Consider the following 25450-nt stretch of genomic DNA (forward strand, 5'->3'; position numbering starts at 1 on the left):
GTGTTCCAAAATTTCTGCGGAATCCAAATTGGTCTTTCCCGACGTCGGCTTCTACCAGTTTTTTCCATTCGTCTGAAAAGAATTCGCGTTAGTATTTTGCAACCATGGGTTATTAAACTGATAGTTCGGTAATTTTCACATTTGTCAACACCTGCTTTCTTTGGGCTTGGAATTATTATATTCTTCTTGAAATCTGAGGGTATTCCACCTGTCTCATACATCTTGCTTACCAGGTGGTTGAGTTTTCTCAGGGCTGGCTCTCCCAAGGCTATCAGTAGCGCTAATGGAATGTTGAGCCCGCATCTCGTGGTCGTGCGGTAGCGTTCTCGCTTCCCACGCCCGGGTTCCCGGGTTCGATTCCCGGCGGGGTCAGGGATTTTCTCTGCCTCGTGATGGCTGGGTGTTGTGTGCTGTCCTTAGGTTAGTTAGGTTTAAGTAGTTCTAAGTTATAGGGGACTGATGACCATAGATGTTAAGTCCCATAGTGCTCAGAGCCATTTGAACCATTTGGAATGTTGTCTACTCCTGGGGCGAACCAAAATTACTAATGCTGTGTAGGTCGACAACGCACAGTTTTTAAGCTACGAAAACTTGGCGCCACGAGCTCCGATTGGCCGTTGGATTGCCCTGTTGCCGGATGCTCTGGACAACACATGACCTCGAATGCTTTGCTTGCCGGAGATCGCGATGTATCCGAGGCGGCCAGCATGGTCGGTGGCAGCCCACCAGCCTTCCACTCTGAGGGCTTGGGAGCGAACCTACTGGGGTCCCGACATATCCATTTTAGTTTCATGATAAGACGTACTGGGAACAAACCCATCAACAGCTGTTAGTTCGCGTACAGAAATTTTTTTACGAGTGGTATCGGCCATGAAAGGGCCTTTTTGTAGCTAGGACATTGTTTACTTTATGCAGGTGCTCGAACTGGCGACCCTCTGACGCGACACAAGCTTGTTAACGTCGAACGGTGTTTTGCCGAACACTTTCAAAGATGGCTGGCATTGCCCTGATGCGATGGGCGGCATGTTGAATGCGATCTTTTACTTCCTCATCGTTTCTAGGTGGTTCGCGTCCGGATGGGTGAACTAGAACCTTGAAGAATCCCCACAGGAAAAGTCTGGTGGCGTGGTGATCGCTGGGGCCATGTTCGACGAGCACCTCTGCCAATTACCCGGCCGTGGAAGAGTTCATTTAAATATCCGCGCACAGCACAACTGTTACGTCCGGGCGCCCCATCAGGCTGCAACCAAATGCGTAGCCGTATGTCCAGGGGAATATCTTCCAGCAGCCCGAGTAGAGCTTCTTGGAAAAGGTGAAGGTAATTTGCCCTGGTAAGTCGAGGGGGTAGACAGACCTGCCCAATGAGATGGTCACCCAAAATGCCTACCCAAATGTTGAGCGAAAATCTTTCCTGGTGTCCGTGGACGTACGTGACGTGAGGATTTCCCCTCCCCAATAATGAACGTTTCGAGTGTTGTAAAGGCCATCCTGGTGGAGGATGCATTTGTCGGTAAACAACACAATGGCGGAAAAGTGGGGATCTCGTGCAACACGTCGCAGAAACCACCGGCAAAACCATAGCCTGTGTTCATAGTCCCCCACAGGACTTAGTTCTTGAAGAGGCTGGAAAGTAGATGAATGCTGGCCGTCATCCCTCTAAACCTCTCAGACTAACCGATGAGTGACCCCCATGTCGTGTCCAACCGCTCGAGTGCTCGTCGTGGGTGCTTCCTCAAAGCGGTCGAGAACAGTGGCTTCAGATGCAGCAGCCAGTCGTGTCCGAGGTCTTCCAGCATCACCCTGATATCCCGCTAACGAGCCTGTTTCGCCATGTCGCCGCTGAATTGCTGTAAACGTTTGCCGGTGTGGGTGGCGTCTTGCTGGGTAGCGTTCCTCATACAACCGTCGAGCTTCATGCGCATTACCGTCGGCTAGTCGATAAACAAAAATAATATCTCCTTGTTCTTCAAACGAATACTGTGCCGCCATGCTTACTGTATGACTAAATTGCGGGTGACGTGTGTGTGCTCCGAAGCGAAGCTTACGGGTGAATGCTTCTGACGTGAGATGGAGACAAACAGTAAGACCTATTCGACACGTGTGCGTATCACGTTGGGGCAGTGACGGGGCGAGGGACGTTTATATCAACAACCATAGCGCTGCCCGTCAACTGGGGGATCCCAGGGCCAACGGGAGCGCGTGGCGCCAATTTTCCGTAGTTTAAAAGTGGTGCGTTGTCGACCTACACAACGTTAATAATTTTAGTTCCTACTGGCATCAGCTATCCAGGGTTAAAATTTCGTGACACAATTTTTCTCCAACCTGTATATAGCGTGCCGGGGGCCATGGCAGTCTGTGCAGTCGGACTCATAACGCACTTCGAAAAGGGCATCATCATCGGCTTCCGGGATTAACTGTGTTAACTGTTCGCGCGTCGCCGTAGTTAAAGTATACCGCGCACTGTAAAATGGCGCTATCTAAAACCGGCGCGGAGGCAACTCTTGTGCACCACGGGCCACAGATGACAGGGATGAATGACGGCTGTGGAGATGTGTGAGAGTGAATAGACGTGCAGCTGATGAGCAGCTGACAGCCCAAATGAACCAAGGAGCTACCATCAGTGTCTCCTCAATGACAGTTTAGTGAATGTTGCTGACTATGAACTAGGCATCCCGTTCGAATGTGACTTAAATGACTGAATACGAGGCGCTTGTACTCCAGTGAACGCGTTAAGAATTAATATTTCACTAACCTAACTGTGATCTTGCAATTTCGCGCAAAAAAAAAGTGGATTTTATATATAACTTCGTCGTAACATCTCTATTTACATATTTCACCAATTTTGATTACATATTTATGTAAGTATTATCTAATTTGCTATTATATAAAATCCGGGCTTTACTCATGAGCCTCAGAAGGAAGTGATTAGTTAGTAATATTACACGGGGAAAAAGTGAAATTAAGACAGTACAAAGATTTTGAAATACTTAGTGTTTTGACGCTCATCTTGTAGACTAATCTCGTGTGCAATGTACATGTCTGTATAGTCTGTATAATCAGAAACCACTCTGAACATTACTTGAATCCAAAAACTGCAGCTTGTGCTGGTTGCGCTTTTGCGCTTACCATCAGTCTGCTGTACGGGTTCTTACCAAAAATTCTGAAAATTCACGTAATATACACTGATGAGCAAGAACATTACGACCATCTATCTAGCAGCCGGTATATCCACATTCAGTACCGATAACAGCGGCGATGCATCGTGGCATGGAAGCAACGAAACCTTGGTAGGTCACTGGAGGGGGTTGGCACCACATCTGCACACACAAGTCACCTAATTCCCGTAATTTCCGTGAATGCAGGCGATGAGCTCTAATGCCACATTCAGTGACATCCGAGACGTGTTCGACCGGGTTCAGATCTGGTGAGTGTGTGTGTGTGTGTGGGGGGGGGGGGGGGGACAGCACAGCAATTGGAACTAGCCACTGTTTCTTGAACCAGTCCATTACACTTTTGGCCTTGTGACATGGCATAGCATCTTGTTGAAAAATCCCACTGCCATCGTGAAACATCATCATCATGAAGGGGTGTACTGCAAACAGTGTAAGATACTCCTTGACCGTCATGATGCCTTGAACGAGCTGGACTAGACCCATGGATGCCCACGTGAATGTTCCCTAGAGAGTAAGGGGTTCGACGCCAGCTTGTCTCCATACCACTGTACAGATGACGCATTCGCGCCCTCCCATCGGCATGATGAAGAAGGTATCGGGATTCATCAGACCATGCAACGCTCTGCCACTGTGCCAGTGTCCAGTGCCGATGGTCACTTGCCCTTTTCAGTCGTAGTTGCCGATGTCGTGGTGTTAGCATTGGCGCATGAATGGGTCGTCGGCTGTGGAGGCCCATTGTTAGGAGTGTTCGGTGCACTGTGTTTTCAGATTCACTTGTACCCTGCCCAACATTAAAGTGTGATGTTAGTGCCCCCACAGTTCGCCACCTGTCCTGTTTTACCAGTCTGCTCAGCCTACGACGTCCGACATTGTACTGAGGGATGGTCGGCCAACCTCAAGACTTCTGCACGTGGCATCACACTCGTTTCCCCAGGTACTGAAGACACCACACCACTTCACTCCACTCCACACAAGTCGTGCAGTTTCCAAAACGCTCGGGCCGAGCCTTTGGGCCATCACGATCTGCTCTTCGTCGAACTGGGATAGATCGCGCTCCTTCCCGACGGACAGCAAACTCACTGGTAGCACATACACCGTGCGTGGGTCTGTCCAGCAGTCATTTCTAGCCATTGACGCTCTATCCCCTGGACGGCTTTATATTGATATGCTCACAATGTTCTGGCTGATCGCTCTACGAGTGCAATACTGCTTCCGACGTTGTGAAGTGTGCGTTCAATATATTTGTGCGTGGTGGTGCAGTTACACACGGTATGGAATCATTGTGTGACCTGTTGCAGACTGTGAGCTTACATAAGCACGTGGTTGCAAAAACAAGGAAGATCTAGAAAATTAAGACACGTAAAGTGGTCCAGCAGAGATATAAGTCCGCGACCGGCGATGTCCCGACACTTCGCCTGAAGATGATGGAGACGTATTCCATCGAAACGACGATGCTACTCGGCTGACAACCCGTGAAGACTTCATATACGTAGACACGAGTATTTTTAATAGCTTGGTCCGTTAGGAAACTAATCCATTTACAGAATACGAAGATGTGTTCTAAACCTCATTAATCAATATTGCCGGCCGAAGTGGCCGTGCGGTTAAAGGCGCTGCAGTCTGGAACCGCAAGACCGCTACGGTCGCAGGTTCGAATCCTGCCTCGGGCATGGATGTTTGTGATGTCCTTAGGTTAGTTAGGTTTAACTAGTTCTAAGTTCTAGGGGACTAATGACCTCAGAAGTTGAGTCCCATAGTGCTCAGAGCCAATCAATATCGAAATTGAAGCTGAGCACAGAATCAATAAATCGCTTACCTCGTAATACGTAGGCTAGTGGCAACACTGCTTTGGAGATATTATGCAAGGCAATCTACTATTGTCGCTGATAGCACACGTTGTTGACATACCTACGTTACCTCCGAGCAAATTGACTCGCCCGTCCCACGTCACCGGCGCACAATCCACAGTCACTTGTGAGCGAGCGGTCTGACGTAACTGTGTCACTATGTTTTCAAAACAGGAACAACGGAGTTGGATCAAGGTTGAATGTGCCACAGGTCGTACAGCACGACAGTGTCATCAAGGTCTGTAAGAGGCGTGCGGGGAATCGGCATTGCCGTACAGAACAGTGACGCGTTGGGTAAAAGCCTTAAACGAAGGTCGGCAAACTGTGGCAGACATGCATAGAGCAGGTCGTCTTAGCGTCTCTGAAGAAGAAGTGCGTGCTGTTGCCGCGTTAGTGGACAGTGATCGACGCAATACGATTCGTGAGCTCGCCCACGAAACAGGATTAGCACATCCGACAGTGCTTCGCATCCTGAAGGAATGCCTGGGCATGCGAAAAATTGCATCACGATGGGTTCCGCATGACTTGGCAGAAATGCAGACATTGATGCGTTACGACGCTGCTTAGAGTCACTTGAAGCATTATGAGGCTTTCTTACGCCGTATCGTAACACTGGATGAGGCATGGGCCACATTGTACGAGCCAAAACTGAAACGCCGATCCCTACGAATTGAGTCATTATGGGTCGCCGCGAAAGTTTAAAGTGCGTCAGAGCCCCAGTATGGTGAAAGTTATGGTGAGTCTCGTGTACGACTGTGATGGTGTTATCCTGATGCATTACGTTCCACCACGGCAGACTGTCAGTGCACAATATTACTGTTTTTGGAGCATCACCTGCGACTAGCTTTGCAAAAGAAGCGGCGACACTTTCTGCGCAACCCACTTATCATTTTGCACGACTACGCGCGGGCGCATACAGCGCAAGCTGTGACTGCTTGTTCGGTCGATAGGACCGGGAAGTACTGTACCATCCACTATACTCCCCGGACTTGAGTCCTTGTGACTTTGATTTGATTCGGAAGATGAAGGAACCACTTCGTGGAATTCGCTTCTGAACTGTTCCAGAGATTCCACAGGCAGCAGACCGCTCCATTCGCACCATCAACAGAACAGGCTGTGCTAACGGTATACTACGCCTTCCACATCGCTGGCAATGGGTTCTACACAACGCTGGTGACTACTCTGAAGGGCAGTAACAGGTGCAAACATGTAACTCTTTTGTATAGGTTGTGAATAAATAGTTGCCACTATTTAGGTTCCAACCCTCGTACCTAAACGTGTGATATCAAACAATTGAACTGACTTGTTACAGAATGAGAGGGGCTTTTAGTGTGAAGAAAGATCATGGGTGCTTATATAATGTATGTATATTCTGATCCACGTGGACGCACGACACAGACCTGTCCACAGAGCTACAGTCTGAAACCGAGCGACCGCTACGTTCGCAGGTTCGAATCCTGCCTCGGGCATGGACGTGTGTGATGTCCTTAGGCTAGTTAGGTTTAATTAGTTCTGTCCTTAGGCTAGTTAGGTTTAATTAGTTCTAAGTTCTAGGCGACTGATGACCTCAGAAGTTAAGTCGCGTAGTGCTCAGAGCCATTTGAACCATTTTGTCCACAGAGAGCTGAATTCCTTTTCCAGTCGGAATTCTAAGTAAGAGCGAATGATTTACCGTGCCTCACAGCGACATTGGCAAAACAAGTTTCTCCTACATGAATGCAGCCGATTACATGTTCAATGGATTGCTTGAGCCAATAGCATGTAGCGATCTCACTAACAGATATGCAGCAGCATGATGGGAATCAGCAAGCTGCGACCACATTACCGACTACACGACAAGTACATGAGGCAAACTTGTTAGTAACTGAGCCACACCAACCCAGTTCAAAACGAATTGTCGCGACAAGCCGTCTGACTGACCTCCACAAACCAACGAGCTTCCCGCGAAACATGTCACACGTGGAACTAGGCCAAATAGACACGGAAGATGGTACACCAACGTAACCACGTGCGTGCTTGTTTGGATAAAACAGGACAGTGTAACATTAACGTATCAATAAGTCGAGGCAAAAGGCAGATGCGTTTCAAGCGCAGTATTTACTGGTGTCAGAGGACGGACCCATGTGAGATGTCTGCGGGGATGGTGCAAGAGAGCTGTGACTGTGCTACGAAGCCTGACTATCCCTTACTAGTCCACCGAATCGGTACTCACGCTGCTCAAGGAATCCGAATCACTGCTGCATACTAAGGATTCTATTTGAAAGCTACATAATCCTAAATTGTCACTGATATAACTCAAAATGACTTGCAAAGAACATAGTACGCATTTATCTCTGAACACTATTATCACTATCTAAATGTGAAACGAAAGTTATAACCTTTATAAATAAGGACTCTGTACGATCGAAAAACCGTGCTAAAAGACTGTAGTATCTAACAAGGGTCTGACATCAAACATCCAGGTTGTGTTTTAACTGTTAACACAGATATCGATGTCATAATAAACACAGTGAATTCAAACAGATGTGTGGTACAATTACAAAAATTACTGAAGAGCAAGACAAAACAGAAAAAAGCGTGAAAATCTGTCAAAATAATGGCGATTCTGACCGAGCTATACGGAAGTGAAACGTTGGAACTTACAGAAAAGGAAACATTGATGCCACAATCTGCTGAAATCAAGTTACTGACAGCTGTAAATAGGTGCTCTAGGGAGGACACAGTAAGAAATGAAATCATACACTGGACATTGAAAGTATACTGTGTATTTGGTAAAGTGTATGAGCGCAAGAAACGCTAGAGTGAGCACCTTACATATCGTCACAGAGCCCACTCTAAAAACCTGGAAATATCGGCCTGCTGGCAGGAAAGACTCTGGAAGACCGAGAATAACGGCGGATGCCGGAACAGGATAATGTGACTAGTCCTTCATTGGAGATCATGATAAAAAGGCTAAAACGTGAAGCATTCGTGTGTTGTCCTAAAGTACAGGAATTTGTAGAATGAGTTAGGTTTTGGTCTCTTCTGTTATAATCAAGTTGGTCTCGTACAATTTCGATATTTTATCAAATCCAGAGAATTAAACATATTTATAATATGTTGCACTTTGAGTGCCACGAACAGTTTCATGTCATAATAATTTAGTACACTGTACGAAAAGTAAACCATATTTCACTTATATTTCTACAGTTTACAAACTTCAGCAGATCATTTAATTCTTCTTCACTTTCACTCAGGATAGCAATGTCATCAGCGAATCGTATCATTGATATCCTTTCACCTTGTATTTTTATTCCACTCCTGAACCTTTCTTTTATTTCCATCATTGCTTCCTCGATGTACAGATTGAAGAGTAGGGGCGAAAGGCTACAGCCTTGTCTTACACCCTTCTTAAAACGAGCACTTCGTTCTTGATCGTCCACTCTTATTATTCCGTCTTGGTTGTTGTACATATTGTGTATGACCCGTCTCTCCCTATAGCTTACCCCTACTTTTTTCAGAATCTCGAACAGCTTGCACCATTTTATATTGTCGAATGCTTTTTCCAGGTCGACAAATCCTATGAAAGTGTCTTGATTTTTCTTTAGCCTTGCTTCCATTATTAGCCGTAACGTCACTCTCGTCCCTTTACTTTTCCTAAAGCCTAACTGATCGTCACCTAGCGCATTCTCAATTTTCTTTTCATTCTTCTGTATACTATTCTTGTAAGCAGCTTCGATGCATGAGCTGTTAAGCTGATTGTGCGGTAATTCTCGCACTTGTCCCTGCTACTACTGTACAAAAATTTGCGATTGAACGAATTATTTCCCACATGTGGCCTTTTTTGGCTTTCAATGAGTGGCCTTATTACGCCACAAGCTTAGCTGAGTACTTAAAAATTGTGAAATGGACGTTTGTGTAAATTTAGTCTATCAGTTATGTGAATTTTAGCGGTTTAAAGTAAACAATTACAGCATTGTATCCGCAGTTCTTCTGACTACGCAACAATTGTGTTTGTATGGGCCACGTTTGGATCGAATTGTCAACGTAATTAGTTTTAGCTAAGGTTCACAGAAGTCGTTTTTCTTTTGTATCCTTCATCGACACGTTTAAATTAATAATGTTAACGAAATAGCCGATTAGGCTGGTGGCGTAATAGCCCACAGTAGAGACCAAGAAAGGTCGAATGTTGGGGATAGTTCACGTAGCCGAAAATATTTTTTCAGTGGTAGAAGGGAGTGCCACGAGGAACACACTACAAATCCTGACCAGTGAAGGACGAGAGAGAGGTTGGACGTGCGGCTGAAAGTCATTTTACAAATGTTTCCTGAATAAATCGAAAACCATGGCCTCCAGCGAAAACCTATTCCATTACTAAATTTAAGAACATTTCATACGAAAGGATCCTGCTCATTTTTTCTGTACTGCTAATATCTTGCATGTAGTGAGCGAGAGAATATGAAAATCTCGAGCGTTGTTTTTGAAGGCCAGGTATAGAATTGTGGGTCGCACAAAACGACTTCGGAAGGGACAGCTGAATCGCCCTGTATATTTCTTTGCTCGCCTGAATTTCTGAACTTTTTTACGTTATTTTTGTGAAGATAAGTGGTTTCCTTCTGACGTAATGTGAAAATAATCACTCAGAAACTAATAATTATGATGATAAAAGAGAGTCTGTGACATTTGCATGGGGCGACACCTGTGTGGAGACGGAATCTGCTGACATTTTTGCGAGATAAAGACACGTCATGTAGTTTGCTCCTTTCACATTAACTTGTTTCGTAAAATCACAACCAAAGTACTACATTCCATCCTAACCTAGTTCTCGCGTTAAGCTACTGATCTGTCTGTAGCCACATCCAGGTTTTCTTAGGTTACCATTCGTTGTCTTCGCCGCCTCACAACCAAACAATCACCATCCAATGTCACCTAGACCTCGGCTAAGCTACAAATCATTCTCTCATCACAGCCAGGTCTTTTTATTTCGCATTCTTCGGCTTCGCCACGTCACAAACAAACTATCACTGGCTTAGACCTCGGGCTAAGCTACAAATCAATCTGTCACCACAGCCAGGCTTTTTGCTTCCACATTCGTTGGCTTTGCAATCTCATAGCCAAATTATCACCATCCAACGAGGGTTACCCAGCCTTTTTTTTTCTTCAACAATTGTTTATTGATCATAATGAGAAATCCACACACGAATGAATGGTGTTTTATTTACACACCCTATTTGTCCACGTAATCTCCATCCCTTCTACAGCCTTCCTCCTGCACGAAACAAAGGCGTTTATGCCCGGTCAGTACCAGCCCTTGTCCTGGTGGCGGAGCCACTGCTTCACTGTATGAATCACCTCCTCATTGTTCTCATAATGTCTTCCACGAATGGCGTCCTTTAATGGCCCAAAAAAGTGGAAGTCCGAGGGAGCTACGTCGGGGCTGTAGGGTGGATGGGGTAACACTGTCCAACCCTGTTTTGGGATGTGTTCAGCAGTCCTCAGACTTTTGTGGAGCCGAGCGCTATCGTGTTGCAGCAAACCATCTCCTGGATTGCTGCGGTGCCGAAGTCGCCAGAAGTGCGTCTTGAGCTTTGTTAATCTGTTGATGTATGCTTCTGAATTAATGGTACCGCCTCTTGGCATCACATCGATAAGAATCACAACTTCACAGTCCCAGAACACGGTGATCATGACCTTACCGGCAGGAAGCAGTTGCTTTGAATTTTTTCTTTTGTGGCGAGTGGGAATGGAGCCATTGTATCGACTGTCGCTTAGTTTCGGGCTCAAAATGGTGAACCCAGATTTCATCACCTGTCACAATCCGGGACAAGGCGTCCCGTTCAGCTTCAAAACGTTGCAACAAATAAAGAGAAACGTTTTTCCTGTGCGACTTGGGATCCACCATTGGGCACCATAGGACCCATCTTAACCAAAAATGTGGAAACCTGCATCCATACTTCCTTTGCTGATTGACAGATGCAGCACCAACTGCCGAGTCGTAATGCGTCTGTCCTCGCGAATGACATCAGCTCGCTGCATCATGTCGGGTGTGACTGCCGTGGATGGTCTCCCCGACCGTTGCAAATCGTGGAGCTCCGCCGAACCGCCCTCTGATGACCTCACCATCCGTGCCCATCCACTAACTGAACTTCTGTCGAGAGCAGATGCTCCATAGACTCCGCACAAGCGTTTGTGAATATTCCCCACAGTTTCTTTCTCTGCAGTGATAAATTCAATGACAGCACGTTGCTTGTAACGTACATCACCTACAGAGGCCATTTTGCAACTGTCCTGCACGTATTCTATCTGTCAGAAGTGACGGAAACTTGGCGCACTCACTCGGGAGACTTCAGATAATACATACGTAACGTTTCGCATTTGTAGCATTGTTTTCAGCTGAGAAAAAAAAAATGCCGTGCATTACTTTCTGGGCAACCCTCGTAGATCTCAGGGTAAGCTATAGATCAGTCTATCTCCACAGCCATACTTTTTGCTTTCACATTCGTTGGCTTCGTCATACCGCAACCAAAATATCACCACCCAGACTAACGTATACCTTGGGCTAAGCTACAGATCAGCCTGTCACTACAACCATCTGCGAAAAGCCGCTGATCCCAGCAAGAGCCCCAGGCTTAGCAGGAATGTGTCTGTGCAGAAGTGTTCCAACCACTCAAAGAAAGTATAATGTATGTCTTAAATGAGAAAAACAAGCAGCCCGTCAGAGCATCGAAACAGGCAGGAAATCTTCTGTGTGCTGATTTAGAAAGTCCTAAACCTCCTACATGTTTTCTCTCAACGATATTGTCTCCAGCTCCTGGGATCAGAAGAGCTTTAGTCCTACAAGTAATTATTTTTGTGTCACAATGACTCATGTGTACAACACAACTACGGAAAAAGAATACTCTTCATCGTCACCACAACATCTATGTTATCAACGTAACACATCATTTCAATAAATTATGAAGATAAACTAAATAGCCATGACAGTCAGATGTTGTACAAGTACAGAACTTCGCATGGTTCGAGAGAGAAGATTCTAAACAAAAAGACAGGAAGTGAACCAAAAGACCCATGTAAGCTGGTACACATCTGAGGATTTCTTAGCGAAACATGGAGATATTATGGTTTAGTCATGAAAGTCTAACTACATAGAAAGTATGAAAGGGCTGTGTGGGCTGGTTTTTTTTCCACAAAATGTGAGAGGATAAGAATCCGGAAAGCAGCTGCTGAGGCTTTGAAATCTGGCGGACATACGTATAAAACAGCATCGTATTCCGATGAAGACTGTGAGCATGGTCGTTCTTTACCGTCATCAGTTACGAGCAGCATTTAACCGTCTTTAAACCCATAACCTTAATAAAAGTTTGATGTACGTAATTTGGAATTCTTATCCAACAATGGGGTTTAATGCGCTACGACCCTTTCAAACTTGGTATGTTACATATTCAGGGCAGAATAATATAGTCCATCCAGAGGCAAACGAAAGACAGAAGATGTGAAATATAGATTTTACAAGCTGTAATAAGGCAAACAAAGAAGCATTTGACTGAAAATAAGAAGCTAGATGGCAGAAAAAAGTAAAGAAGGAATGTAATCTACTGCAGACGTCTACGAATTGAAGTCCTTTGAGTTTGTAGAATAAAAATAGTAGAATCTACAGTTATAATGAAAAAGTGTATGTTAGAGGCAAATAAAAACTTTGAAATCCGTTTTCTCATAATAATTTTTTCTTCATTGGGTACAAATATTCCTGGAACTTTGCGTCAGACATCGCTGAGATTTCCTGCAGCTTTTCCTTTGTAATGAATGAACAAACAGATACACATTTCACTTTGTAAGTTTATTAGTTTTGATTCAGGATCAACTGCTTCAAGATTTTAACACATAATAAGTTAAATGTTTAAATAAGTCAGAAAAGATTTTTAAAACATCAGCGAGGCTAAATCTTCATTGTACTGGAAAAGGTGCAAGCTGTTTCAAGTTTCTATCTTCAACAGATTTCTTCCCCCCCCCCAACTTTTTTTTTTTGCTTAAATGATATCAAAGTTCCCTGAAAATAAGCAGTGGTAAAATAGAAGAATCTGTCTGTTTCCCATTAACTGAAGTGCCCATTACCATAGTTAGCTCAGTCAGCTGAATCAGCGAGGCTGGATAAACTTTATTATCGCCAAAATGTCTTATATTCTCAGTCATCATTTGTACTGTACTCCATGCATATTATTTGCTAGTGAATCTTCCGGGTTGTACGGTTGTGGTCAAGAACACTTACTCGTCACTGACATTTCATCCAGAGCTGCGTTGGACATTACAAAGGTTCTCCTGGTTCCATTAAGTCTTGCTGGCTGACGGTTGGTAAGTCGCTGAGCGACATAAATATCTTGAAAAAAGGGTTTTGGTAGAAGGTTGCACCCGATCATCAAAGAAAATTCTTGTTAAAAATAAAACTTAGCTACAGAACTATTGTGTTTCAAAGATAAAATTTCTCAATCGATTCTCTTTGGCTACTGTCCATATACCACTAAGTTCCACGACTGCTTTTTTTCCTGTTAAAATTGTGCCAATGTTTACATATATCGATGGATTCTCAATATGGTTCTCGGAAATCTTCAGTTCATAGTTTTATGACTGGAGAGGATACTGTATAACAGCTGATTTTTCTACTTTCCCTTGGCGATAAAGACTTTTGTTTTGCGTCAGAGTTAAAAATAGATGTAAATGTCGTGTAACTATGCCCTCCCGTCGGGTAGACCGTTCGCCGGGTGCAAGTCTTTCGATTTGACTCCACTTCGGCGACTTGAACGTCGATGGGGATGAAATGATGATGATTAGGACAACACAACACCCAGTCCCTGAGCGGAGAAAACCTCTGACGCAGTCAGGAATCGAACCAGGGCCCTTAGGATTAACATTCTGTCACGCTGACTACTCAGCTACCAGGGGCGTACGCTTCACAGGTGTATTCACGCTTTTCTTTGTTGTTCTAATGTAAACGTAACCACACGTACATGGAGTTTAACACAGTCCACATGTCGTCAGAGGCGGGCTTTTATCGTTCAGTGATCTAAGTACTTGATCTATTTTCTTTGTTGCTCTAAAAATCGGTCCGGTGTCATGCTTCTGTAGACCATTACCGATATGATCAGTTCCTTTTTTTTTTTTTTTACAATGGGAGAGAAACTGCGCAATTTCCACCATTGGTTTTCATGTTTGTCCTTTGGCCTTCTATAATTTGGTCACAGAACTGTGTTTACTGCTTTTTCTGAATAGACTTTTTTCTAGAAAACCTGCTTCAGATGGTCTAACACGGCTTGTAAGTGTTCCGCCGTGCAAGTTCTTTTGGCTTTGTCGTCAAGACCTTTAATTACACTCCTGTTTTGCCGTGGGTGACAGTTGCCGGTCTTACGCGAATATGTGTCTGTGTGTAGCACTTTGTGAAATACTTTATGTTTCAACTTTCCATCGGTCTGTCTGATAGCCAAAACATGGTAAACTGATTTTTTTTATTTATATTATTTAAATGAAGAAAGAATTCGCCTAAGACTTCTTTTTCTCGCGCCCAAACCATATATGTATCATTCACAAACTGTCAACACGGTAAAAGTGCTGCTACAGTCTTTACTATCACCTACAGACTCCGCTGCGCACTAGGTGATAGTTTCTCATATTGCAAACGAATACTATCCGTGGTAGTGACTCTGCGCTGGAGAGACACGAACAGAAATAACGGGAGCCACCTTGAAGCCGTTCGCTGCGCCGAAGGCCACCCTTTTGTCTGTCTCAGCGGCCCTTCCGCGACGGCGCCGCGTCGTTTGTTCAGCTGTTGCAACAGTGACGCGACCGAACGCCGTCGGGGTTCGGAATTTTAAACGTTCCGCCGTAGGAGCCGGCAGTGGCGGCTCTCGCCAGCGCAGAGCCACGCTATTGGTACTGCTTCCTCCTTTCATCGAGCCGCTTTGATGTCTGCGGGACCGGAAAGACGTACGTTGAGAACATCAAAAGGATCGATCCACCTTCACAGGTCAGTGAGACGGGACAGAAATATACTGCGCGCGTGGGGCGCAATCCTTCCAGTGCGCTTCGGATGCACTTGTTACGTGCGTCGTCTATTCCATTCAACTGCCACCCATCTACCCCTCTCTTTCCCCATGCGCAGAATCCTCCCAGTGCACTTTGGATGCACTTGTTATGTGCACCGTCCATTTAACTGCCCCTCCTCTCCCCTTGCCCCCTCCCAACGTAAAGTGATTCCTCCCTGCGCTTTGTCTGAAGCAACGAAAGTTTTCGGAGAGGTGATTCAATTGAATTAAATTAAATGACATTTACAGGATGTTTCACAATTAATGTTACATACCTCTAGAGGTTGTAGAGGAGACTTAGTAGATCAAGTTTTCCATGGGAACCCATGTCCGGAAACGTTTCGATTCCATGTTACAAGGAAAACAAAAGCTACTCAGTTGCGCGCTATATCATTCTTATGGAGTTCGCTTGTTGTGATAGGCTAACCCACGTTCATGAATTGTACGATGACAACGATGTAATATGATGTTCTCTGTTTCCACCTGCCCTGTTTTCATGCTTTCAAAATGGTTCAAATGGCTCAGAGCACTATGGGACTCAACTGCTGTGGTCATCAGTCCCCTAGAACTTAGAACAACTTAAACCTAACTAACCTAAGGACATTACACACATCCATGCCCGAGGCAGGATTCGAACCTGCGACCGTAGCAGCAGCGCTGCTCCGGACTGGAGCGCCGAGAACCGCTCGGCCACCGCGGCCGGTTTTCATGCTTTCTGGTGATGCGTGAGTTGCCATTACGATGACCAGTACTGCAGTAACGGGATGGCTCAAAATACCTCTGAGCACTATGGGACTTAACATCTGAGGTCATCAGTCCCCTAGAACTTAGAATTACTTAAACCTAACTAACCTAAGGACGAAACTTCCTGGCAGATTAAAACTGTGTGCCTGACCGAGACTCGAACTCGGGACCTTTGCCTTTCGCAGGCAAGTGCTCTACCAACTGAGCTACCGAAGCACGACTCACGCCCGGTACTCACAGCTTTACTTCTGCCAGTACCTCGTCTCCTACCTTCCAAACTTGCCCGCGAATGGCAAAGGTCCCGAGTTCGAGTCTCGGTCGGGCACACAGTTTTAATCTGCCAGGAAGTTTCATATCAGCGCACACTCCGCTGCAGAGTGAAAATCTCATTCTGGAAATATCCCCCAGGCTGTGGCTAAGCCAAGTCTCCGCAATATCCTTTCTTTCAGGAGTGCTAGTTCTGCAAGGTTCGCAGGAAAGCTTCTGTAAAGTTTGGAAGGTAGGAGACGAGGTACTGGCAGAATTAAAGCGTGAGTACCGGGCTTGAATCGTGCTTCGGTAGCTCAGTTGGTAGAGCACTTGCCCGCGAAAGGCAAAGGTCCCGAGTTCGAGTCTCGGTCGGGCACACAGTTTTAATCTGCCAGGAAGTTTCATATCGGAGCACACTCCGCTGCAGAGTGAAAATCTCATTCTGGAAACATCCCCCAGGCTGTGTCTAAGCCATGTCTCCGCAATATCCTTTCTTTCAGGAGTGCTAGTTCTGCAAGGTTCGCAGGAGAGCTTCTTTAAAGTTTGGAAGGTAGGAGACGAGGTACTGGCAGAAGTAAAGCTGTGAGTACCGGGCGTGAGTCGTGCTTCGGTAGCTCAGTTGGTAGAGCACTTGCCCGCGAAAGGCAAAGGTCCCGAGTTCGAGTCTCGGTCGGGCGCACAGTTTTAATCTGCCAGGAAGTTTCATATCAGCGCACACTCCGCTGCAGAGTGAAAATCTCATTCTGGTAACCTAAGGACATTACACATCCATGCCCGAGGCAGGATTCGAACCTGCGACCGTAGCAGTCGCGCGGTTCCGGACTGAAGCGCCTAGAACCGCTCGGCCACCGCGGCCGGCCGCAGTAACAGGGTGCCTGATACACGTTCGCAGAGTACACTGACATGTTGTTAATTTACGGGAGAGCTCGCCGTAATGGAGGAGAAGCTCAATGTCTGTACCAATGTGTGACTCCACCTCATCCCATGTTTGCTGCGGGATATAGGGAAATCCACAAACGGTAGAATATACTATGGTGCTCCAAGAAAGCGCTGCACTGTCATATTAGAAGAGGCAGTGCTTCATCTGGTTGAAGAGTGCCCATCGACAAGTTCTCGAGCCTTTGTAAACGATCTGCATGTGTCTCACGCGTCCATATGGCGTTCGCTGCACATCAGCCTCAGAGGGTACACGCCATGCTCCCGGCGGATTTTATGCCACGTGTCAATTTATGTTCTCAATTTTTACACCGTTGTGTGGAGTTTCCTCAGTTTCCAAGACGAATTCTGTTCAAACACGAAGCGTATAGCCACTTTTTGGATCAAGAAAACCTCAAAGCCACGTGTACACGAAGTTTTAAGCACAGCTTTGGCATCAGTGTCTCGGAAGGTATCTGCAGTAGTCGTGTGATTGGGCCACACGTCCTTCCTCCCCAGCTAACGGTGCCAAGTACTTGATATTCCTGCAACAAGTGCTCTCAGATTTTTGGAAGATGTACTGTTGGAAATTCGGCATGAATTTTGGTTTCATCATCATGGCGCGACTGCACATTTTGCAATTCGCGTCTGAAACAATGCGAACATACCGGGACAGGTGAATCGGTCGAGGTGGACCACATGCTTCGTCACCAAGGTCTCCAGATTTAACTCCTTTGTACTTTTTCTTGTGGGACCACATGAACAGCCTTGTTCACGAGACCCCTGTCCAGTCGGAGGAAGATGTGGTTGCGTAGATCATGGCTGCGGAGGAAGTGATTAACCGTACACCACGAATGTTGGACAGAGTTTATGCGAACTTACTGCGCAGATCCACTGTAAGCACCGAACTTGGTGGTCGTCGTGTCGAACAGCTGTTGTAAGAGCACAGTAAATAGGAGTGAAATCTGTACGTCTTGGTTTCCTTGCAACACGGAAAAAAGTCATTTCGAGACATGGGTTTCTCTGTAAAACTTGATCTGCTAAGTCCCCTCTACAATCTCTAGAGGTACGTAACATGAATTATGAAACACCCTATATGTAACGGATGCAGAGAACAACCACCACGAGAAGGCATCACTTCGTTTGATGGTGGTAAGTGATTCTGTTATCGCGCAGGGTTCGTACTTCGGACATAAAGTAGATACGTTCAGTACAGAGTGATGTATGAGAATATTTGACCTTTTCTCTATCACCATCGATAAAAATAATATAACAAGGCCTGTGTCTTAGCGGTATTGAAGATCGACAACGTCATTGTCAGGAGACCAATGTCCGATTCATCCTCAGCATGACATGCACAAAAATTACTGCGACATACTTGTACTCTGTCAAATGCAAATTAATGAATTGAGGAGCCACGTGATTGAGAAGTAGTGGCTCCGGTAACGAAAACAGCCCGGAGGGCGGTGTGCTGAGCGAGTACTCGTCCACGTGCGCTGATGCCTATCAGCTGAGGAAGACACGACGTTCGGTCGTTACCTTTAGGTCTTCCAAGACTTGTTCAGAGGGAGTTTAATTTCATTTAGCACTAAACGATGCAAGAAGAAAGTAAATTAACGTATAGCAGTAAGGTAATATTACAAGTTTGTGGAGACGAATGTTGTCACGTGCCGGCCGCGGTGGCCGTGCGATTCTGGCGCTGCAATCCGGAACCGCGGGACTGCTACGGTCGCAGGTTCGAATCCTGCCTCGGGCATGGGTGTGTGTGATGTCCTTAGGTTAGTTTGGTTTAAGTAGTTCTAAGGTCTAGGGGATTTATGACCTAAGATGTTGAGTCCCATAGTGCTCAGAGCCATTTGAACCATTTGTTGCCACGTCGTAAAAACAATGAAGTCCAAATCCGATAGCAGGGCCGTCCGTGAAGTGCAACCCTTAGCACTGAAAGCACGTTTAATTCTGACATCAATGTACAGAGAGGACTCAACTGGAGCAGCGTGGGATTGGCCGAGCGGACTAAGGCGCTGCAGTCATGGACTGTGCGGCTAGTCCCGGCGGAGGTTCGAGTCCTCCCTCGGGCATGGTTGTGTGTATTTGTCCTTAGGATAATTTAGGTTAAGTAGTGTGTAAGCTTAGGGACTGATGACCTTAGCAGTTAAGTCCCGTAAGATTTCACACACATTTGAACATTATTGTTAACTGGACAGAAAGTGTTTGTGAATTCCTAAGGGACCAAGCTGCAGAGATAATCGGTCCCTAGTCTTCCACACTACTTAAACTACCTTAAACTACCTTATGCTAAGAAGAACGCCCGAGAGAGGACTGGAAGCTCCGGTGGGAGGGGGGACGGAAAGTGCTGCTGTTTATACAAACATAAAATATTCCACAATATGCAATTTTCTAGAAATGATAAATACTAAATAACTAACACTTGCTGATGACTAGGTTTGAACTAGACATCCGGCATCAAACTAGCCAGTGACGTCAACCATTACTCCACACTGCATGCAGCACAGTTCGCGGCGTTGTTCCCTCTCCTGGAGAAAGAGCGACCCACAGTTTCAGAAGCTCTCATTGGAGCCTACTACAGCATCCCAGATCTAGGTCTTGGCAGTGGTCCTTCGGATAGTTGTGTTGGTGGATCCTCATATTCAAATCGTGACCATTGAAGGTAACGTTACGTCGCCAGTTTTCTTTGAAAGTGTCATGCAAAATATTTCTGAATATTTTATGCTCGTCCCCTTTATCAAGTAATCTATCTCTGACGCTGCGTAATAACTGCATTCAAGATTCGGTACCACCAGTGGCTGCTCCTTTTATTGCCTTTTTTCCACTTCTCTGTTTGAGCATGGCGAAGGGACTGCAGAGTTCCTTCGAGATGGCTGCCATAAAAATCTTTGAAATCCAAGGCTGGGTCTCAGCTCAGATAGCCAGCACGGCATTAAACAACCACTTCCTCCCCAAGCCTCCATCGCCAGCACCACTATCACCGCACTACAGGCAGCGAACAGGATAGTTATCTCCCAGAGAAAAACACAGTATTGTTCAAAGAAGCATTTTAGGAAGTTACAGAACCAGCCAGGTGACGCTTTCCAAAGGCTACTGTGTGAATCTCTGCTACCTCGGAAGTCACGTCACAAAATAACATTCGGTTTAAATTTCAGAATCCAGCATTCTGATTGGTTAGTTCTTACTGTTATTATCTGTAGAGAATGAACTTCTGCGTCTGTGCGTGTATGCCACCCCTCTCATACGTCTGTTTCAAAATTGTACCATGCAGTGTGAGAGATCTGACTGCCTACACACCCCACATCTTTATAGATTAAACATAAAGTAAAACTGCAACAGTAGGAGACTGTTTAACATGTTTACTTAAGTGTTACAGGACGGAAATCGCAATGTCTGCCACCATTGGCCGCGAGATTCCGTCTCTGACAGGGACAACAAAGTTTCAGAGCATTAACAGTGAATACAGACGCTGCAAGAAGATCGCGGAGTAAAGACTTGTTGCTGGATGACTGATGAGGCGAGCCTTGCCGTCGCACAGACTGATGTCTTTACTTGAGCACTGCACAGAGAGAGAGAGAGAGAGAGAGAGAGAGAGAGAAAGTGAGAGAGTGAGTGAGTGAGTGAGCTGAACTCAGAATCTCCAGCCACTACCGCCATTGCCTTCTGCATTACGCTATGCTAACCGCCGTTGCAGTCACCAATATTAGTTCACTCCCTTCGGTTTTAATGTTTCACAGCCACTTAGTTGCTTCCGATAAGCAGTTTGGCGATCTCACTGGTGTTCGAACCTTTTTTTTCCGTGTTTTTCCTCTAATTTACTAACAGTGCTTCTGGTCGTATTTGTGTACCACTCGCATAACTTTACTTTTATCGTGGTCACCCAACTGTGCCAAAGTTAAGAGCTCACCATTAGAACCCCTTGACCAAGTATTAAATGTTCAGTTGTTTATCTCAGTGAGCAAGTTATGTGTTTTTCTTTTCGGTAATATACCAAATTCTAGACTCTATAATGAGTACTTGTTTCTCTTATAGATTAAGCGATTCCTCCTCTCAGTGGTGTGTCTATATACGTGCTGTGGTGGCCGTATTGTCATGATTTGGCCACCACTATTAATTATCATTCAATTTCTATTTCAGAACATTAGCATTTCCTTCAATTAATTTGAGTATTCATTTGGGGTGCTCCCTTTCTCTATCGGCCACCAGAGATGGGACTATAACATCATAGGAGAGTGCAAAACACCGCAACCAACATCCTACAGTAGCCCCACATATCAAAGCTTTGCAATCATCGAGTGGGCCTTCTGTTCCTTCCTCATTGTCGATCTGCGCCTCAGGATTTTAGTCGCGGTTCATGAGGAGCACATAGATGGCGTCTCTGCTCTTCTGTCTTTTTGATGAAGGATCATAATTCTGGACTTCATATGTGACGCCCGACAAGCGACAAAGGATGCAATATGGCCCAAAGTAAAGTTTCAGTAATTTTTTCTATAGTTTAACATCCTGCACAGGTGTAAAAATCCGTACCACGTCTCCCGGTTGTATTGTAAGTAGGCTGTTTTAAGTACGCTGTTTAGGTTTTTATGTTGGTGACGCCACGTAGCGCTTTGTATTAAAATCGCTGACTGCGTTGTGTGCAGTCTGTGGCTGGTTGGACTCATTGTTGGATTATTCGTTAGTGTAGTGTTGGGTAGTTGGATGTGAACAGCGCGTAGCGTTGGGCAGTTGGAGGTGAGCTGCCAGCAGGGGTGGATGTGGGGAGAGAGATGCCAGAGTTTTGAGAGGTCGTACTATGAGCGGACGATCTGGACGTGTGTCCGTCAGAAAAACGAAATTTGTCAAAATACATGTCAAGAATATATATATGTCTTTTGAACACTATTAAGGTAAATACATCGTTTGTTCTCTATCAAAATCTTTCATTTGCTGACTATATGGCTACCAGTAGTTAGTGCCTTCAGTAGTTAGAACCTTTTATTTAGCTTGCAGTACTGGCGCTCGATGTATTGCAGTAGTTCGAGTAAGGAAGATTTTTGTGAGGTAAGTGATTCATGAAGGGTATAGGTTATTGTTAGTCAGGGCTATTCTTTTGTAGGGATTATTAAAAGTCAGATTGCGTTGCGCTAAAATATTGTGTGTCAGTTTAGAAATGATCAGAATAAGTAAAGAGAAAACTGTCTGAGTACGTTCAGTTTTACTCAGCTGTTTCTGTATCAAATAACGTAAGAATTTTTCCAGCACTGTCATTCTTTTCATTCAAAGGGGTAGTTTCAGTATCCAAGTGGCCAGTATTTGAAGTTATAACGCTTTCGGTTTTTCTCCTGGACGTGAGCGGACCGTATGCGAGCCAGCTGCCTCCCTTCTTTTGTCACAGTCATGTGCATGAGTATCGTCCCGTTGAAGCGGGAGAAGTGCGTCTATTGTCGTGTACTGACGTTTCGGCGTCGGGACCGTAGCGCATGGAATGTCATGGCGGGCAGTGCTGTAGCCCAATCGCTCTGTCCTAGATCAGGTAGATCGAGAGTGTATCTGCCAAACTCTTATTAAAGCGTCTTGTGAGACCATTCGTTTGTGGATGATAGGCAGCATTCAAGCTGAGGGCGACGTCGCAACGTGAAATAACCTCAGATACCAGCCTCGAGGAGGAGGAGGAGGGAGAGGAGGACGAGATTAGTGTTTAACGTCCCGTGGACGACGAGGTCAATACAGACAGAGCACAAGCTCGGTTTGGGTAAGAACAGTTAAGGAAATCGGCCGTGCTCTTTCAAAGAAACCATTCAGGCATTTGCCTTAGGCGATTCAGGGAAATAACGGAGAACCTAAAGTGGATGGCTGGACGCGAGTTTGAACCGTCGTCCTCCCGAATGCGAGCCCAGTGCGCTAACCATTGCCCCATCTTGCTCGGTTACTAGCCTCGACTGGAAAACCTTTCCACTATCAGAGATCACCACAAGAGTCACTCTGTGCTTCAAAATGATGTATTTTAAAAGCCACCTTGCAATTTCTGGAGCGTCGGCAGTCGGCAGAGCTCGCTGCAGTATGATGATTTGATCGGGGTCTGAGAATGTGTGGCTGGGTCGTATTAAGCTTAAGAGTGGGGATGTACTCAGTTGCATTTGAAAATTTACAACCAGGACGGGTTTTGAGCCAATTGCATATTTACCTCAAGTGCTAACTAATGGGCTACAGATTTTGTCTTTGCTTCTATGGGTAGCACTTCTGTGTTGATTTTATATCTATGGACTTCCTCCAGCGCCTGTTCAGCAAAAGTGGAGTCTGACTTCTGTGCTCTCCAGCTACATTTATGTTCTATCACTCTAGTGCTGCACTCATACCTGTATACAACGTTGACGGTTACAATATCTATGTTTATACACCGCATCTTCACAAAAACAGCACGGTCACTGATGATTACAGCTGTGGTAAATATTACGAAATAGCTAAGCATTCTGCGACTATACAGTGACGTCATCTGTTTGCTACACACAGCTATTTGATCAATATACAGTTTGTTACAGTCAAGGCAAATGATTTTATAAACGCAACTGTTACTTAATAAATTTGGTTTATCCTTGCAGTGGAATTAGATATAAGCCTTGGTGACTCTTGCACAAAATGCAGTACTGTAGATACAAAATTTGAGGGTCTTGGCTAATTTTCTGGGTGATTTTCCAAAATAGGGGATAGTACAGAAGTGTTCTTTTTACGTATGTTACTGCAGAGGTAGTGTAAAGGCAGGAAAAGGCGTTTTGATCTGTTCCTTGTGCAAAATGTTGTCTGCTGGGTCGCGGCTATAACCAATGAATTTAACTGTGTCTAGTATTATTTCGAAATCTTGTTTAGGCAGTGAGAGGATGTACGTATCAGTGCATTTTAATGAAAGTCGGGGTGTTTGTTATTACAGCAGCCTGAATAAATTTGGTGCCGAGGCAGAGATAACCGATAAACAGAAAAGAAGTTCACGTCTATAATGTAACTATCTGACTATCTGAAAAGCAGCAATCTGAATATTGGAACGCATGCCCGGAAATGTCAAGCAAAGGCGGTACATCAGCTGCCTCCACCTGCCTTTGACGGCTGACGGGTTTGTTAGCTGACAGACCGCAGTCGGGGTTGTCGCAGTGAACCTGACAGTATTCAGGATATCTCACGGCGTCCACAGCTTTGTCAGCTACACTGTGAAAGCGTACAAACTTTCGTTTTCTACCAAAGGGATGGCCAAGCTCTAGGCACTTGTCGCTATAATCTACGACACTCCCCATACAAAAACCTGCGCGCATCCACGAAAGATATCATGCTTCTAGTGGAACAGCGTCGGTGTGATGTATTAGGAATTGCTTACCGGAGTGTAATTAGCACTGCTGACATTTATTTTTAACAACTGAGACGTCTCGCAGACGCAATCCAAGAACAACGGCCAAGAAGTCTGCGTGAACTGATGCTACTCCACGATAGGGACCATCGGCGTCGCAAACAAAATATCGGCGAAAAGCGACACGTTACTGCGAAAAAGGAAGGCCAGCCATTGAATCCCTCGTCTTCGGAGGAATGTGACGGCGCATCGTCGGGCCAATCGGACGTTGACGCCTCCACTTAACGCAACGGCGAGATGGACTGCCAGGAAATGGAAGCAGATAACGAAACGACAGATTTACAGGGTGTTTCAAAAATGACCGGTATATTTGAAACGGCAATAAAAACTAAACGAGCAGCGATAGAAATACACCGTTTGTTGCAATATTCTTGGGACAACAGTACATTTTCAGGCAGACAAACTTTCGAAATTACAGTAGTTACAATTTTCAACAACAGATGGCGCTGCGGTCTGGGAAACTCTTATAGTACGATATTTTCCACATATCCACCATGCGTAGCAATAATATGGCGTAGTCTCTGAATGAATTACCCGAAACCTTTGACAACGTGTCTGGTGGAATGGCTTCACATGCAGATGAGATGTACTGCTTCAGCTGTTCAATTGTTTCTGGATTCTGGCGGTACACCTGGTCTTTCAAGTGTCGCCACAGAAAGAAGTCACAGGGGTTCATGTCTGGCGAATAGGGAGGCCAATCCACGCCGCCTCCTGTATGTTTCGGATAGCCCAAAGCAATCACACGATCATCGAAATATTCATTCAGGAAATTAAAGACGTCGGCCGTGCGATGTGGCCGGGCACCATCTTGCATAAACCACGAGGTGTTCGCAGTGTCGTCTAAGGCAGTTTGTACCGCCACAAATTCACGAAGAATGTCCAGATAGCGTGATGCAGTAATCGTTTCGGATCTGAAAAATGGGCCAATGATTCCTTTGGAAGAAATGGCGGCCCAGACCAGTACTTTTTGAGGATGCAGGGACGATGGGACTGCAACATGGGGCTTTTCGGTTCCCCATATGCGCCAGTTCTGTTTATTGACGAAGCCGTCCAGGTAAAAAATAAGCTTCGTCAGTAAACCAAATGCTGCCC

The 25450-nt window shown here is 45.4% G+C and overlaps 1 non-coding gene across 1 annotated transcript; it reads left to right on the plus strand.

Moving 5' to 3' along the window:
• The first annotated feature begins 16669 nt into the window (after positions 1-16669).
• Trnas-cga lies at positions 16670-16744 on the plus strand. The gene has a single exon. It is a non-coding gene; the product is annotated as a tRNA-Ser (tRNA).
• Positions 16745-25450: the final 8706 nt, after the last annotated feature.

This window comes from Schistocerca piceifrons, chromosome 7 (genome assembly GCF_021461385.2).
Source record: "Schistocerca piceifrons isolate TAMUIC-IGC-003096 chromosome 7, iqSchPice1.1, whole genome shotgun sequence".
NCBI lineage: Eukaryota > Metazoa > Arthropoda > Insecta > Orthoptera > Acrididae > Schistocerca > Schistocerca piceifrons.